The 18,292-nt window shown below is 44.6% G+C and overlaps 1 protein-coding gene across 1 annotated transcript in view; it reads left to right on the forward strand.

The window, feature by feature from the left end:
* Positions 1-774: 774 nt before the first annotated feature.
* Positions 775-18,292, forward strand: part of LOC117507327 (monocarboxylate transporter 2-like) — a 93,813-nt gene continuing 76,295 nt past the window's right edge. Inside the window, 1 exon segment of the mRNA XM_034167171.1 lies at positions 775-881. The gene's annotated coding sequence lies outside the window, so the exon portion shown is untranslated.

Raw genomic sequence — 18,292 nt, forward strand, 5'->3', positions numbered from 1 at the left:
CAACTTCGTGCTAAAAATGTACACTTTTCTGATCCATTTTTAATCAGCATGCGCACTGCAAAAACTATTACAATATGATGGAAGACAAAGGATTGAAAGCAGAAAAGTGCCAAATCACAGCCGTTTGCTGTGTCTGATTTAAAAGGTACACATCCAGGCCGCAGGTCCGACTCTGAGCACGGTGTGAAAAAAAAAAATGGTCGGGCTTTTAATCACGGAAATGAGTCCGGTCCCACATGCTCCGGTTTTGGAAATACATTGCAATCGGACGGGACATTTTATCCGATGTAAGCAAAAAAATCTGTTGTACAAAATCTGTTATATATGGTGTTTATTACATGGAAAACAATATAAAGTTTTTGGACTTTTTTTCCGGTGACTGCGAATATCTGGTTTATACGATGACGGTTTAGGTGAGTGTTACTGTACATGGGACTGAACAATAAATTTACCTCTCAAAACTTTGACGATGAAGTCGCTTCCATCCCACACGGCTGACTTTATTTTCCCAAATTTTTCTTCTGTTTGGATCTGAAGGGAATCTGTACATCTTGAAGCCCTTGTTGTGTCTATTTGTGTATCCAAATGCACAACAAGCCGGTATTTTCAGCGAATAAATAATAAAATAACTGGATTTACATGCTGATGTATTAACAGCGAACGCTATCTTGGAACCAAGATGGCACCATGAGTCACGTGACCGTTTTATCCGACTCGTCATATCGCCACTCGGCGTGAAGGAAGCGCGCCTTGTGACGTGACGTCACTGGAAGCTGGAGTCTTCGGTATGTCTTGTGGCCAGACGGTGACTAGCGCGGGACTTGATCTGTGATCAATAAGTTCGCAGAGAGAAAACTGGTGGTAAAGCATTCGTAAGAACGGTAAGACAAAAAACTAATTTAAACTTTATTTCCCCACCCCAGCGTGGAGTTTCCTCTTTGGTACAGACTTTTTTTTGAGTGACGACAGAATTTGTATCCCCTGGCGCGTGAGCGCGTGCTCACCCAGTGCATCGCTCACAGACGGTTTCCTCTGCTCCCAGACAAAAATAACAGTATGTTGTTTGTTAAATACATTACATTAAAATACGTTTTATAATCTTTTGACCACGTTTAATGCATGCGTGTCTTCACGTCGGTTACTCGCACTGTACAGAAAGGGTGTCCAACACGACGTAAGAAACACGTAATATATATATATATATATATATATATATATATATATATATACACTCAACAAAAATTAAACGGTTTTGCTTTGGTTTTGCTCCCATTTTGTATGAGATGAACTCAAAGATCTAAAACTTTTTCCACATACACAATATCACCATTTCCCTCAAATATTGTTCATAAACCAGTCTAAATCTGTGATAGTGAGCACTTCTCCTTTGCTGAGATAATCCATCCCACCTCACAGGTGTGCCATACCAAGATGCTGATTAGACACCATGATTAGTGCACAGGTGTGCCTTAGACTGTCCACAATGAAAGGCCACTCTGAAAGGTGCAGTTTTGTTTTATTAGGGGGATACCAGTCAGTATCTGGTGTGACCACCATTTGCCTCATGCAGTGCAACACATCTCCTTCGCATAGAGTTGATCAGGTTGTCAATTGTGGCCTGTGGAATGTTGGTCCACTCCTCTTCAATGGCTGTGCGAAGTTGCTGGATATTGGCAGGAACTGGTACACACTGTCGTATACGCCGGTCCAGAGCATCCCAAACATGCTCAATGGGTGACATGTCCGGTGAGTATGCCGTCCATGCAAGAACTGGGACATTTTCAGCTTCCAAGAATTGTGTACAGATCCTTGCAACATGGGGCCGTGCATTATCCTGCTGCAACATGAGGTGATGTTCTTGGATGTATGGCACAACAATGGGCCTCAGGATCTCATCACGGTATCTCTGTGCATTCAAAATGCCATCAATAAAATGCACCTGTGTTCTTCGTCTATAACAGACGCCTGCCCATACCATAACCCCACCACCACCATGGGCCACTTGATCCACAACATTGACATCAGAAAACCGCTCACCCCACGACGCCACACACACTGTCTGCCATCTGCCCTGAACAGTGTGAACCGGGATTCATCCGTAAAGAGAACACCTCTCCAACATGCCAAACGCCAGCGAATGTGAGCATTTGCCCACTCAAGTCGGTTACAACGACGAACTGGAGTCAGGTCGAGACCCTGATGAGGACGACGAGCATGCAGAGGAGCTTCCCTGAGACGGTTTCTGACAGTTTGTGCAGAAATTCTTTGGTTATGAAAACCGATTTGCTTCAGCAGCTGTCCGAGTGGCTGGTCTCAGACGATCTTGGAGGTGAACATGCTGGATGTGGAGGTCCTGGGCTGGTGTGGTTACACGTGGTCTGCGGTTGTGAGGCTGGTTGGATGTACTGCTAAATTCTCTGAAACGCCTTTGGAGACGGCTTATGGTAGAGAAATGAACATTCATACACGAGCAACAGCTCTGGTTGACATCCTGCTGTCAGCATGCCAATTGCGCGCGATCCCTCAAATCTGCGACATCTGTGGCATTGTGCGGTGTGATAAAACTGCACCTTTCAGAGTGGCCTTTTATTGGTGGCAGTCTAAGGCACCACCTGTGCACTAATCATGGGTGCCCATCAGCATCTTGATATGGCACACCTGTGAGGTGGGATGGATTATCTCAGCAAAGGAGAAGTGCTCACTATCACAGATTTAGACTGGTTTGTGAACAATATTTGAGGGAAATGGTGATATTGTGTATGTGGAAAAAGTTTTAGATCTTTGAGTTGATCTCATACAAAATGGGAGCAAAACCAAAAGTGTTGCGTTTATATTTTTGTTGAGTGTATTTATATATAAGGAAATGGGTATTTGCACAGCAAGACTGATGGCAAAACTTGGAACTACTTGTATAAACAAACATTCTGCATTCAATATGTCATAACTCCTTTAATATTTGTCCGAGTTTGATGATTTTTTTTTTTTAATTTTAGAAGCTGAAGATGTCTTCTTTACAATACATTAAGCAATTTCATCATACATACAACAAAAAGAGCGTGGCGAAGCGTCAAAGCAAAAATGTCTGTAGATCTAGTCTACAGTCTGCATCACAAAATGATATTTAAAAGAGGACTTACTATATCCCTAAGGATTACACTGGTGTAAAAATTATTTAAATATCATACATCCTGCAGGGCTCGAAATAGTACGTGCATGTGCTAGTTTGTGCACGTGTTATTCTACTGCACTTGCACTGATGCAAGTAACTTTATCCAAGTTTTATCAACTATAAGCACCAGTAGAATGAACCAATAAAGGAATAAATAAGGAAAAAAACAATTTCCAGTGTGTTGTCTTCGTCTTCCCTGCGTTTTATGACTCACACACAGAGCGAGTTGGTGTGATGATTTGTTTGCGCGTGCACGTGAAATAAAAAATTTGTCTGCCGCTGCTGCTGCTTTTCCCTCAAACGCTGTCATAACCACACCGGATCTGCTTCGAGTTGCCTCCTGTGGCGTCATGACGATGCAGGAATATCTGCGTCAGGTGCGTGCAGCAGGGGGCAGAGAGGAGGTGAGAACGCAGCCTGCAGGTTCTCTGCACAGAGAAGTCAGAGTGCACAGTTTCGCTGCAGCCAGACTGTGCACTCTGACTTCTCTTCTAGTTTATATTTGTTCTTGTGCTGAGCTGCAGGTCTGCACTCTGAGTTCTGTTACAGTTTCTTTCCTCCTTTGACCGCGAGATGCGCACGCATGCGCGCGAACCAACCGTCAGTGCGTAAATGTGGAGATGTCTGGAGTTAGAGTTGATGTGAACATGTCCTGTGTCTGGCAATCAGTCTGTGAGCAGGACTTATGTCATTTTTAACAGTGATGAGAGAGTTTGAGGGGAGAGCAAGGAACTGCCTGCAGCCAGACAGTTTTTTTTTCCTTTCTTTTAATTGTTCACATGTGCGCGTGTGAACAAATTGTCCGTGAGTGGACTGGAGATGTCCGGACTTTTTACTGCATGTGGACATGTTCTGTCTCTGCCAATCAATCTCTGAGCAGGACTTTTATGGATTTTATTTAAACACTTTTGTGAGAGAAGAGTGAGGTGCAGCAGCTACAATCAGCATTTTTTTTTCTGTGCTCTTTTTTGAACGTGTTTTTACTGCATTGTGTACACGGTATAAAACAATCCTGCATGATTTATACTTCAGGAACAATGAAACACAGCAGGAATCATAAATTGGCGTTGGGTAATGTTGTCTTGTGAGGGTGTGGCTTCCAGTCATGCTGAGTACCGTCCTGTTGCTCTGACTTGCGCTGAAACCACTTAATTTCTGCTTCGAACACAGGACACAAACAAAAATTAAACGTTTAATTTTTGGTGTCCGATTTGCTTCGTCCTTTGCGTGCCTCCTGCTGTTGTGGCGTCGAACTGCTTGTCTCTACATTGAGTTGCTTCCACGTGGCGTCGTCATAATGACACACGACGCAACTGGAAGCAGCCCCGGTGTAAAAGGGGCTTTACGGGCCTAGAGAGGAAGAGTCTGACACATCAGAGGAGTTTTAAGGTTGATATAAGACTGACTTGTGGTTGTGCAAGTAACTTTTTTTTGCAAGTAATTTTTTGTTACTAGCACCAGTGCAAGTAGGTTAAAAAATGTATTTGACCCCTGTCCTGTAAGAAAGGGCTAAGATAGGCCTACACTTGTCGTTTGATACTCTGACAACGAGAAGCCTTCTGAACTGAAACCAGTGCATTAACCACTTGGCCACCAGGTATATTGTGCATATCTTATGTAAATTGCATGTTAATTGTAATATTAACCATCCATTTCATATTGTATATACCCTCCTTCATCACAAAATGAGGGCCAGGTGGAAAGATTAGTATTAATTAACTGGTTTGTTGGCATCTACATCGACTCTTAACTGTAAACCCTCAATAAAAATAAAGATCATTATTATCATGATTATCATTAATATTTGTTATTTTTACATGCAAGCATACCCGCTGAGAGGTACTGCCGGGCGAATAGTGGAATGGGAGTTATGGAGCACAGCCGCTGTGGCGAATAGGGTCGCCATAAAAAAACACTCGCTATCATAGACGTATACATTTTCTGGCAGGCCGACAGATTATTTCATACATCGGAGCTGAGCTCTTGCAGCTGGCTGCGCTCCACGTCAGGATGTAATTTATAAAGAATGTAGGATGTCTCATTTTGGGAGGACAAAAAAGTTTTAGTTGATTGTAGTTTCTTGTCTGTATTACAACGTTTGTAAGAGGTGTCATTTATTTAAAGCGGCAGTTCGTTGTTGAAGTTATTAATTCCGACTGGACTCTGTCTCAGCAGAGAGCCACACAGCGTTTGGAGGCTGTGCCAACGGAACGGAGGACGATTCTTGTTTCTTGACTGCAACAAGACAAGAGTCCAAGTTAGTGACTTTAATCCACACAAAAGTGACTCACATTATTTTAATGGCTTTGGAAGGGGTTAAGAAGGGGACTTGCCATTTCTGAAGAGCAGCGAATCAAAGAACCAATGAGATAGAATCAGAATCGCCTTTATTGTCATTGTAATTTGCATTGCAATGAGATTTGAGTGCAACTCCAAAAAGGTGCTTTCTGCAGTGCGAGTAATTTTTAGCAAATAAAAGATAGTGAAATTTAACGGTGAATTATTTAGAGTATATGTACAACTAATATAAACATAAGGTAAAATAAAATAAAATGTGGACCAAGTAAAATGTAAAACAAGAATTATATACAACTGTGGAATCGTATTGCACGGGAATATTGCACATGGTTTGCAGATATTGCACAAAAAACTTGAAAGGTGCGGATTAGAGTGATTTGTTATTGTTCGGTGCAGTGATCGCTCTGGGGAGAAAGCTGTCCCTGAGTCTGTTTGTCCTAGTTTTGATTGACCTATACTGTCGGCCGGAGGGTAGTAGGTCAAACAGGTGGTTGCTGGGGTGGGATGTGTCTTTGCTGATACTGGCAGCTCTGCTGAGGTAGCGAGAGCTGGCAATGTCTTCCAGGCTGGGCACAGAGCAACCAGTGATCCCCTGGGCTGTTTTGATCACCCTCTGCAGTGCTCTCCTGTCTGCTGCTGAGCACCCCCCGTACCACACTGTGATACAGTATGTCAGGATGCTCTCAGTGGTGGCTCTGTAGAACAACAGCAGCAGCTTCTCCTCCAGATTGTTTTCTCTTGAGTACCCTCAGGAAGTGGAGTCGCTGCTGGGCTTTCTTCACTACCACTGGGGTGTTGGTAGTTCAGGAGAGGCTGTCAGAGAGCTGCACTCCCAGGAACCTGATGGAGCTGACCCTTTCCACACAGGGCCCCTTGGATGTAGAGCGGGCTGGTCAGCCCTGTTCTTCCTGAAGTCCAGGATTATTTCTTTTGTTTTTGTGGTGTTCAGTGGCAGGTTGTTAGCTGAACACCACACTGTCAGTCGATTCACCTTGTCTCTGTAGTCAGTCTCATCCCCTGAGATGAGCCCAATCACGGTGGTATCATCCGCAAACTTTATGATGGTGTTTGTGGGATGGGTCGGAGAGCAGTCGTGCATGTAAAGGTGAAGAGGAGGGGGTTCAGTACACAGTCTTGAGGGGAACCAGTGCTGAGTGTGATGGTGGAGGAAAGGTGGGGGCCAAGTTTCATGGACTGTGGGCAGTTTGTGAGAAAGTCCTTGATCCACTGGCAGATGGGGTGGAGATGCCCAGATGTTGTCAGTTTCTGGACCAGGATCTCCGGGATGATGTGGTTGAAGGCTGAGCTGAAGTCCAGGAAGAGCATCCTCACATAGCTCCCCTGGTGCTCCACGTGGCTCAGCGCAGTGTGGAGAGCTGTGGTGATAGCATCCTCTGTGGAGTGGTTTGGCCCTGGTAGGCAAACTGGTGGGGGTCCAGAGTGGGAGGCAGACAGGCCCTGATGTGCTGAGAGACCAGTCTTTCAAAGCACTTCATGACACAGGCGTAAGTTGCAAACAGGCCTGTAGTCATTTATGCTCTCCACCGCTGACTTCTTTGGGACTGGAATGATGGTGGAGGATTTGAGGCAGAGTGGAATGATGGCCTGTGACAGGGACAGGTTGAAGATGGGGTGAAAACTCCATCCAGTTGGTCAGCACACGCTTGAGTACCTTTCCAGGTACACCATCGGGGCCAGCTGCCTTCCTGGGGTTCACCACCTTCAGCACACCTCTCGCTTCGTGTTCCTGAAGTGTTAGCATGCGAGTGCTGGAGGGTGGTGGGGTGTGGAGTTGCTGCTGGTCTGTCTGCTTCGAAGCGGGCATTGAAGCAGTTCAGCTCCTCTGCCAGTGAGGCGTCAGACTTGACATTTCCTGGTTTGCTGCTTCTGTAGTTGGTTATATGATTTATTCCCTGCCACATCCTTCTGGGGTCATTTACAGTAAAGTGGTCCTCTATCTTTTTCTTGTAGGCACCCTTGGCCTCTCTGATGCCTCTTTTCAGATCGGACCTGGCCACGCTGTACAGAGCCCTGTCCCCTGATTTAAAGGCGGTGTTGTGGCTTTTTGTAAAAACCCTGACCCTTTTGTTGACAGTGACAGTGTCTACACAGTTCTTAATGTAAGAGAGTATGGTGTCAGTGTACTCCTGCAGGTTGTGGCTGGAAAATAAATCCCATACAGTTCGTGAGAAGCAGTCCTGTAGCTGGGAGAGCACTCTCTCAGGCCAGGTTTGGATTGTCTTTCGTTGTGGCTTTGTTCACCTCAGCAGGGGGGTGTAGGTGGGGGTGAGGGACAGGCAGAGATGGTCTGATCCAGCGAGATGGGAGAGGGGAGTGACTTTATACACATTTTATGTTTGAGTAGACATGGTCCAAAGTATTTTCCCTCTGGTGGCACACTTCACATACTGGACGAACTTAGGGAGCACAGTCTTTAAACACGCTTGGTTGAAGTCACCAGTAACAATACAATGCCATCCGGGTGGGTCAGCTGCTGTTTATTCACACAGGCAAGCAAGAGGCTAAGGGCTGTGCTAACGTTAGTATCGTGTGGGATGTAAACAGCAAACACGACGACTACTGTGAAACTCCCTTGGGAGATAAAAAGGTCTGCACGAGACTGCCAGCACCTCTAAATCAGGGAAGAGTGAGAATCAATGACTCCGCTGCTACAGCACCACTCGCGGTTCACATAAACACAGAGCCCTCCACCTCTGCACTTACCCGAATCACTGGTTCTGTGTTCTAGTGGATTGAAGCATTGCTTCATTGGTTCACGCTTCACAGTGGTGTCGTGTGCAGAAACGGTTGAGTACAGAGCCGCTGCAGGGTCTGTAATCAACATAGAGGAATGATCATTTTTCCCAACAAACACCCTCAAAAACAACGGCAGCTCTGAAGGATCGATAAGGGAATCGTTAAGCAAAAAGGCTATTGATATCAGTGGATCAAATCATTTCTTAACGATACTCGAAAGAACCGGTTCTCGATACCCAACCCTATTGGTGAGTAAACAACCGTATTTTATGCCAGAAATGAGATCCAGGTTGTTAAAAGCAGCATTTCTCCTGGAATTCGGGTTGTCTTATATACAGACAGCAGCTGGTTCATGCTCTGTTGGCTTATTAGTGCAGCAGATAACTGAAACAAGCCTCCAAATGGTGAGGCAAGCATCAATTCAGCACAAATACAGCTGGAGCAAATTTAATGGAGCAACTTAACTTTTGACCCCTGTACAAACTGAAATTGACCTTGTCACCATTGTTGCTGCTTTTACCTCATAACTCCATAACATTCAGTCCACGATTGTCCATACCTTTTTGGAATCTTTATGCATCAGGCAAATAATGTGGTGTAGTTTTCTATATGATTGGAGCACCTTTTAATTTGACCCCTGTGTAATTCTTCAAATTACCCCTACCTGGCTGCCTATTGAAAATTAAAGTGGGCAATCAGTTTTTTAAATAGTTCATGTTATGGATTATTTGTGCAAATTTGATGCCTGTATGACCATTTGCAGGATTCCACTCTAAATATTCTCTTATCTGCTGCACTATATACGAGATGTAAGATGCTGCCTGTTACGTGCCACAGTCTAGGGCACTGGCAACGCAACTGACAAATACAAAAAAAAGAGAAAAGACAAAGGCGCGAGTGGAAGGTGCTCAAAAAGTATAACACTTTATTAACAAAACATAACAAGAAAAAAGAAAATACGACAAAGTTAAGAACATGCTGCAGCAAAAGAAAACCCAGACTCTTCTTGGGCATGTGGCACACTGGACTTTTATACTCCCAGGTGGGCATCAGCTGGCAGGTGCTGCTGATCAGCTGGGCAGATCTGAGACGTGGAGGCAAGGCAAAACCAACATACGTAACACCTCCCCCCATAAAAGCCGAGCCTACACTCTCCAAAGTAAAAGTTACCATAACACCCGGTCTTAAGGCCTCAACCAAAAGGATATAGATGCCCACCACCACTCACAACAAAATGGTGATGGTGGTCTTCAGCCTCGCGATAGAGTATCAGCTACGATGTTATCCTTCCCCTTCTTGTGTACGATGCGCAGGTTGTAGCTCTGAGCCAGGAGGGCCCACCGCATCAGCCGTTGGTTCTGATTGTACATCTGGGCTAAAAAAAACAAGAGGGTTGTGGTCTGTTGACACAGAAACTGGAACATTAGTAGAACCAACATACACATTAAAATGCTGAAGGGCTAGGAGCATAGCCAATGTCTCTTTTTCAAGTGTTGAATAATGGAGTTGATGCTTTTTAAATTTGGTAGAAAAATATGAGACTGGATGAGGAACTCCAGCCTCGTCCTCCTGTACAAGCACGGCACCAGCACCAATGGCACTAGCATCAACTTCTAAACTGAAAGGTTTAGAACAATCTGGGGCTAAAAGAACCGGGGCACTACACAGAAGTGACTTAGCTGCCAGAAAAGCCTTTTCACATTCTCCGGTCCAAGCAAATGGTACGGACGGGCTACAAAGAGCAGTGAGAGGGGCAACTAGCACACAGAAATTGTTGCAAAAACAACACCGGTAGTAACCGACAAGGCCCAAAAATCGGGGCAACTCCCGACGAGTAGTAGGAGTGGTGTAGGAAAGTATAGCCTCAACTTTCGCATTTACAGGCCGTACCTGTCCATGACCGACTATTTTCCCAAGATAAGACACGGTAGCCCTGCCAAAATTACATTTAGCCAGGTTTAGCGTCAAGTTAGCTTGAGACAGATGCTCAAAAACCTCATGTAGGGTATGAATGTGCTCAGCCCAAGTATCTGCATAGACAACAATATCGTCCAAATACACATTACAGTGAGCTACATCACTTAACACTAAATGCATAAGCCGCTGGAAAGTAGCTGGGGCATTTCTCACGCCAAACGCCACCACTGTGTACTGCAAAAAATGATCAGGCGTCACAAAGGCAGAGATCTCCAAAGCTCTAGCTGTGAGTAGAACTTGCCATTAGCCCTTTAACAGATCTAACTTCGTAATGTGTACTGCCGGACCAATACGGTCTATACAGTCCTCCATGCGGGGTAAGGGAAAAGAATCTGGTACCGTGACTGCATTAACTTTCCGAAAATCCATACAAAAGCGTGGGGTCCCATCAGACTTTGGGGGCAAGGAGGCAAGGGAACTCCAAGGGCTACGACTGGGCTTTGCAAGGCCATTGTCCAAAAGATATTGGACCTCCTTCTTTATGGCCTCACGTTTCATCAGAGGGCAACGATGTGCATGCTGTTTAATAGGAGCAGTGGAACCAACATCTATGTCATGCTCAAGTACAGTAGTGCGAGAAGGAATGTCACCAAATAAAGAAGGGTAAGACTGTAGCAGAGCCAAGATATCACAAAATTGATCCTCACTGAGATATGACAGATTGACACCTATACTGGACATAAACTCAGAGTTGGACAGCTGACCACATTGCTGAGCCACACTAGGCTCTTCCAAGTCTCCCTCGAGCGGCACATCTGAGAACATAGGAGAAAGACAAGACACAGCCAGTAAGGACTGTGCTGGTTTCTCATCCCGCACATAAAAAGGCTTTAACATATTTACATGACATAGACAGGTTTTCCTCCTCCTCTCAGGAGTAAGAACGAGATAATTCGTATCGGATACCTTTCTGTCAATGACATAAGGTCCCGCAAAACGAACTGAGAGAGCAGGACCAGACGTAGGAAGCAGCACCAACACTTTATCACCGGGCTGGAAATGTTGAACCACAGCCTTTTTATCAAAACGCTCCTTCATGTTGGCTTGGGAAAAAGAAAGAGCTTCTTTAGCTAGTTTAGCGGCCCGCTGTAACCGTTCCTTAGTCCTAAAGACAAATTCTGACACGTCCCCCTTTGGTATTTTCCCGGACAAAAATTTTTCCTTGAGCGTTTTCAAGGGGCCACGAAGGTTATGACCGAACACAAGCTTGGCTAGACTAAAACCAGTGGATTCTTGAGTGGCATCCCTAATAGCAAACAACATAAAGGGAAGGCCCTCATCCCAATCTTTGCCAGTCCTCAAAACAAAACTTCCTCAACATAGACTTGAGAGTTTGGTGCCATCTTTCTAATGCACCTTGTGACTCTGGATGATAAGCACTGGACACGGAGTAAGTTACATCAAATGACTGTAAGGTCTCCTCAAATGCTCGAGACAAAAAGTTTGTTCCTTGGTCAGTCTGAACAATCTTTGGAGACCAAATGTAGTAAAAAATTTAAGTGCTTTTATGATAGAGGAAGCAGTGATTCTTCGTAGAGGAACAGCTTCAGGAAAATGAGTGGTAACACATCATGGTCAACAGAAATTGGTTACCAGATTTGGTTTTTGGTAAGGGGCCAACACAATCCACAATTACATGCTCAAAAGGCTCACCAACAGCAGGCACAGGACGAAGTGGTGCCGGCGGTACCACCTGGTTTGGTTTTCCCACAATCTGGCAGGTGCTACAGGATTCTATTTCAGATAGTTTTCACAGAACATTGGTTATCTCTGCTATGCACAATTTGTTGTTGTTTTTGGCACTGTTTCTGACTGATTGGTGAGATTGCATCAGAATTTTGGCTCTCTGTTGGGACTGTTTACACAGAGACTGCTACCTGCTGCTTTGGACTTGAACTAACAGTCTTTTTCAAGACTTTTTTACTTTTTTACCTTTTTACTTTTTTTTAACTTTTTTACTGTGCTCCAACGCCTAAGGAAGACCTCTAACGGTCGAAACATCGCGACGGAGCACTTTTATCAGCTAACTTTCATTAGCGTTGGCAAGCTAACTAGCTTGCTAACGCTTTCGTTTTTATTTTTTTATTATTTATTATTTTTTTTTTATTTTAGCACCGTTGTCGTGCGTTCGCTGTTTGTCGTGCGTTGCCTGTGCTGCTTCATGGCCTGTTTGGTGCCTTGATTGGGCACTCCTTCTGCTGAATCACCTCTGGATTATTTGCACATTATTCACTTTGTGTGTTTTGGGAATCCGCTAGCTTAGTGCAGCTACTAGCTCTTAGCCAATTTAGCATGGCGGCTTCTCCTGTCTCTCCGTACTTTTCTGCTCTGGGGTGACAATGTTTAGTTATTCCTCGGCCTCCTTTAGCAGTAACGGTACTGTAATAAGTGCAGCTTATTCGTAGCTTTGGAGGCCAGGTCTGGGCGAATTGGAGGCTCAGCTCTGCACCGTGGAAAATTCTACAGCTAGCCAGGCCCCTGTAGTCGGTGCGGACCAAGGTAGCTTAGCCGCCGTTAGTTCCCCCCTGGCAGATCCCGTGCATGCGGGAAAGCAGGCTGACTGGGTGACTGTGAGCAGGACGCGTAGCCCTACAACAGAAGCCCCGTGTACCACCGTCAACCCCGTTCACATCTCTAACCGTTTTTCCCCACTCGACGATACACTCGCCGAGGATCAAACTCTGGTTATTGGCGACTCTGTTTTGAGAAATGTGAAGTTAGCGACACCAGCAACCAGTGTCAATTGTCTTCCGGGGCCAGAGCAGGCGACATCGGAAGGACATTTGAAATTGCTGGCTAAGGCTAAGCGTAAATTTGGAAGATTGTAATTCACGTCGGCAGTAATGACACTCGGTTACGCCAATCGGAGGTCACTAAAATTACATTAAATCGGTGTGTAACTTTGCAAAAACAATGTCGGACTCTGTTGTTTTTCTCTGGGGCCCCTCCCCAATCAGACCGGGAGTGACATGTTTAGCCGCATGTTCTCCTTGAATTGCTGGCTGTCTGAGTGGTGTCCAAAAAATGAGGTGGGCTTCATTGATAATTGGCAAAGCTTCTGGGGAAAACCTGGTCTTGTTAGGAGAGACGGCATCCATCCCACTTTAGAGGAGCAGCTCTCATTTCTTAGAAATCTGGCCAATTTTTTTGGGATCCTCCAAACTGTGACTGTCTAGCGTTGGGACCAGGAGCAGAGCTGTGGTCTTATACACCTCTCTGCAGCTTCTCTCCCCCTGCCATCCCTCATTACCCCATCCCCGTAGAGACGGTGCCCTGCTCCCAGACCACCAATAACCAGCAAAAATCTATTAAAGCATAAAAAATTCAAAAGAAAAATAATATAGCACCTTCAATTGCACCACGACTAAAACAGTTAAATTTGGTCTATTAAACATTAGGTCCTCTCTCTTCTAAGTCCCTGTTGGTAATGATATAATAATTGATCAACGTATTGATTTATTCTGCCTAACAGAAACCTGGTTACAGCAGGATGAATATGTTAGTTTAAATGAGTTCAACACCCCCGAGTCACACTAACTGTCAGAATGCTCGTAGCACGGGCCGGGGGTGGAGGATTAGCAGCAATCTTCCATTCCAGCCTATTAATTAATCAAAAACCTAGACCAGAGCTTTAATCATTTGAAAGCTTGTCTCTTAGTCTTGTCCATCCAAATTGGAAGTCCCAAAAACCAGTTTTATTTGTTATTATCTATCGTCCACCTGGTCGTTACTGTGAGTCTCTCTGTGAATTTCAGACCCTTTGTCTGACTTAGTGCTTAGCTCAGATAAGATAATTATAGTGGGCGATTTTAACATCCACACAGATGCTGAGAATGACAGCCTCACACTGCATTAATCTATTATTAGACTCTATCGGCTTTGCTCAAAAAGTAAATGAGTCCACCCACCACTTTAATCATATTTTAGATCTTGTTCTGACTTATGTATGGAAATAGAAGACTTAACAGTATTCCCTGAAAACTCCCTTCTGTCTGATCATTTTTTTAATAACATTTACATTTACCCTGTTGGACTACCCTGCAGTGGGGAATAAGTTTCATTACACTAGAAGTCTTTCAGAAAGCGCTGTAACTAGGTTTAAGGATATGATTCCTTCTTTATGTTCTCTAATGTCATATACCAACACAGAGCAGAGTAGCTACCTAAACTCTGTAAGGGAGTTAGAGTATCTCGTCAATAGTTTTACATCCTCATTGAAGACAACTTTGGATGCTGTAGCTCCTTTGAAAAGAGAGCTTTAATCATAAGTGTCTGACTCCGTGGTATATCTCACAAACTCGTAGCTTAAAGCAGATAACCCGTAAGTTGGAGAGGAAATGGCGTCTCACTAATTTAGAAGATCTTCACTTAGCCTGGAAAAAGAGTTTGTTGCTCTGTAAAAAGCCCTCCGTAAAGCTAGGACATCTTTTCTACTCATCACTAATTGAAGAAATAAGAACAACCCCAGGTTTCTTTTCAGCACTGTAGCCAGGCTGACAAAGAGTCAGAGCTCTATTGAGCTGAGTATTCCATTAACTTTAACTAGTAATGACTTCATGACTTTCTTTGCTAACAAAATTTTGACTATTAGAGGAAAACATTACTATACCATCCCAAAGATGTATCGTTATCTTTGGCTGCTTTCAGTGATGCCGTATTTGGTTAGACTCTTCTCTCCGATTGTTCTGTCTGAGTATTTTCATTAGTTACTTCATCCAAAACCATCAACATGTTTATTAGACCCCATTCCTGCCAGGCTGCTCAAGAAGTCTACCATTATTTAATGCTTCAATCTTAATATGATCAATCTATCTTTGTTAGTGGTTATGTACCACAGGCCTTTAGGTGGCAGTAATTAAACCATTACTTAAAAAGCCATCACTTGACCCAGCTATCTTAGCTAATTATAGGCCAATCTCCAACCTTCCTTTTCTCTCAAAGATTCTTGAGAGGGTAGTTGTAAAACAGCTAACTGATCACCTGCAGAGGAATGGTCTATTTGAAGAGTTTCAGTCAGGTTTTAGAATTCATCATAGTACAGAAACAGCATTAGTGAAGGTTACAAATGGATCTTCTTATGGCTTCGGACAGTGGACTTATCTCTGTGCTTGTTCTGTTGGACCTCAGTGCTGCTTTTGATACTGTTGACCATAAAATTTTATTACAGAGATTAGAGCATGTCATAGGTATTAAGGCACTGCGCTGCGGTGGTTTGAATCATATTTGTCTAATAGATTACAGTTTGTTCATGTAAATGGGGAATCTTCTTCACAGACTAAAGTTAATTATGGAGTTCCACAAGGTTCTGTGCTAGGACCAATTTTATTCACTTTATACATGCTTCCCTTAGGCAGTATTATTAGACGGTATTGCTTAAATTTTCATTGTTACGCAGATGATACCCAGCTTTATCTATATTATTATAGTTATAGCTTATAGTTAGGGCTGGATCGGGTGACCCTGGACCATCCCTTGGTTATGTTGCTTTAGACGTAGACTGTGGGGGGTTCCCATGATGCACTGTTTCTTTCTCTTTTTGCTCCGTATGCATCACTCTGCATTTATCATTAGTGATCGATCTCTGCCCCCCTTCTCGGCATGTCTTTTCCTGGTTCTTTCCCTCAGCCCCAACCAGTCTCAGCAGAAGACTGCCCCTCCCTGAGCCTGGTTCTGCTGGAGGTTTCTTCCTGTTAAAAGGGAGTTTTTCCTTCCCACTGTGGCCAAGTGCTTGCTCATAGGGGGTCGTTTTGACCGTTGGGGTTTTTCATAATTATTGTATGGCCTTGCCTTACAATATGGAGCGCCTTGGGGCAACTGTTTGTTGTGATTTGGCGCTATATAAGAAAAAAGTTGATTGATTGATTGAACACGATTATAAGTTTTAGTCACACCAAGATGACCAGACCACCAATGTTCATGGGCTAGAGATAGCACATGAGGTCGATAACATTTAAGCACCACAATCTGGAACACCACACACACCAACTATGGGAATCATCACTGGTCTCTGACCAAGGAACCCACTTACGCATCAACACTCCCTGATCCAGGAAGTAGGGATTGTTATCCGTTGAGCTCTCTAAAACAGAAAAACATTTCATTAAAGTAGAATCAGCTTTTTGAGCTTCAGTAAGAGCTTCCCGTGTTAGTGGAGTGGACATAAACGAGCCTGTCCAGAACTCCCCAATGTGCACATTACTCTTCGTGTCCTTCTCACCTCGGCCAGAAGATGGCGAACCATCCCCATACAAAACAGGGGCGAGCACAGAGTCACCTAAACCAACATCACCTTCCGGTGTTCTCTTTGCCTGGGCTCGTGTCAAGACGCACGCAGGAAACACGCCAGGGTGATTTGTGGCCAACTCATCGTTTTCAGATCCTGGAATAGGCTGGCTGACAACTTCAGGAACCGGGTAGACTTTTCCACCTGCAATGTCATTTCCCATGATAAAATCTACTCCCTCAATGGGAAATTGGTCACGAACAGCCACCGAAAATACGCCACTAACCAACTTAGACTCAAGACGGACATTATGCAGTGGAGCCGGGACATAAGTTAAACCAATGCCCTTCACTACAATGCTTGAGTGACAGTCAGTATTTGAGCCAAAAGGCAACACCCCAGAAAGGATATAAGACTGAGACCTACCCATGTCCCGCAAGACCTTAACAGGACGCTTCACCTCTCCTGGTACAGAAACAAACGCCTCAAAATAAAAGGCTTAAAACACTCATCAGGAGTAACAACGGGCGCGCAAATAGACCGCATTACAGCCGGAAGCACAGTTTTAGTTAAACCCACACCTTTAGGTTTTGGCACAAATTGTTGCTTCCGTTTTAGGACATCACAATCAGCCACAAGCTGACCAATTTTATGGCAATAAAAACACTGCATTTGCTTTTCAGGCCTGGCACTGACCGAAAAATGAGTTTGTGGTGGCTTGTCAACTGGTTTAAAAACAGAATCGCGTGTAAAAGTTGCTTTGTGCGTAAGCGCAAACTCATCTGCCAAAACCGCAGCCTGCTGGAGCGTAGTTACTTTCTGTTCATTAAGATAAATGATAATACGCTCAGGCAGAGAGTTTTTAAAGTCTTCAATCAAAAGCAACTCACGCAGTGACGCATAAGTGGACACTTTACTGGCGGAACACCACCTGTCAAATAACAAGCTCTTTTCACGGGCAAAATCCACAAAACTTTGGGTAGAAGATTTCCTTAGCCCCCTAAAACGCTGTCGGTACGCCTCTGGGACCAACTCATATGCGCGAAGAATAGCGCCCTTCAGTTTATCATAATTTAGGCTCTCTGAGACAGACAATGATGCACACGCCTCTAACGCTTTACCGCTCAGTTTACATTGCAGTAAAATAGCCCACACATCCCGAGGCCAGTGTAATGCGATTGCAATGCGCTCAAAAGCCCCAAAATACGACTCCACTTCACCGTCACGGAAAACTGGAACAAGCAGAATGTTTTTAGTGACATCAAACGCATCATGCGGACTGACCGGGGGAGGTTCCATAACCACACCCCGAACCTGCAGCTCCAGCTGCCGCATTTTAAAAACCGACTCTGCCTCCAACTTTCTCAACTCCACCTCTCTAGTGGTGGCAGCTTCTACCTCGATGTGCTGTAACTCCAGTTCACGTCTGAGCTGAAACTCTCGGTCTTTTTCCTCTCTTTCAACTTTAAGACGTGCCATGCGCACGTCCACCCGCACATCACGAGCAGAGGTTTCTGCACCAACTCCCCCAGGAGAAGGGCTAAACTTGTCCTTCACCTCAGATACACCCGCGCCTGAGCTCACCTGCAGCAGCGGTGCACTCTTTTGACCAAGACACACCGGGGACACCACTGCTCCCCCCGCAGTCACTTCAACACCCACGGGTTCATCACCCGCCGACAAAACAAAAACGTCTCTGTTCACCAGCACAGGCAGCACAGCTTCCTTCACCTCACTCATACGTAAACCAGAGGAGACGGGAACATCATAATGCTGGGCGATTTCAAGTAAATCACACTTTCTACAGGCGTTAAACACAGAAATTGACAGTTGAGCCACAAACTCCTCCAAGTTAAACGTAGCCATCA

This window comes from Thalassophryne amazonica, chromosome 3, assembly GCF_902500255.1.
Source record: "Thalassophryne amazonica chromosome 3, fThaAma1.1, whole genome shotgun sequence".
Classification (NCBI taxonomy): Eukaryota; Metazoa; Chordata; class Actinopteri; order Batrachoidiformes; family Batrachoididae; genus Thalassophryne; species Thalassophryne amazonica.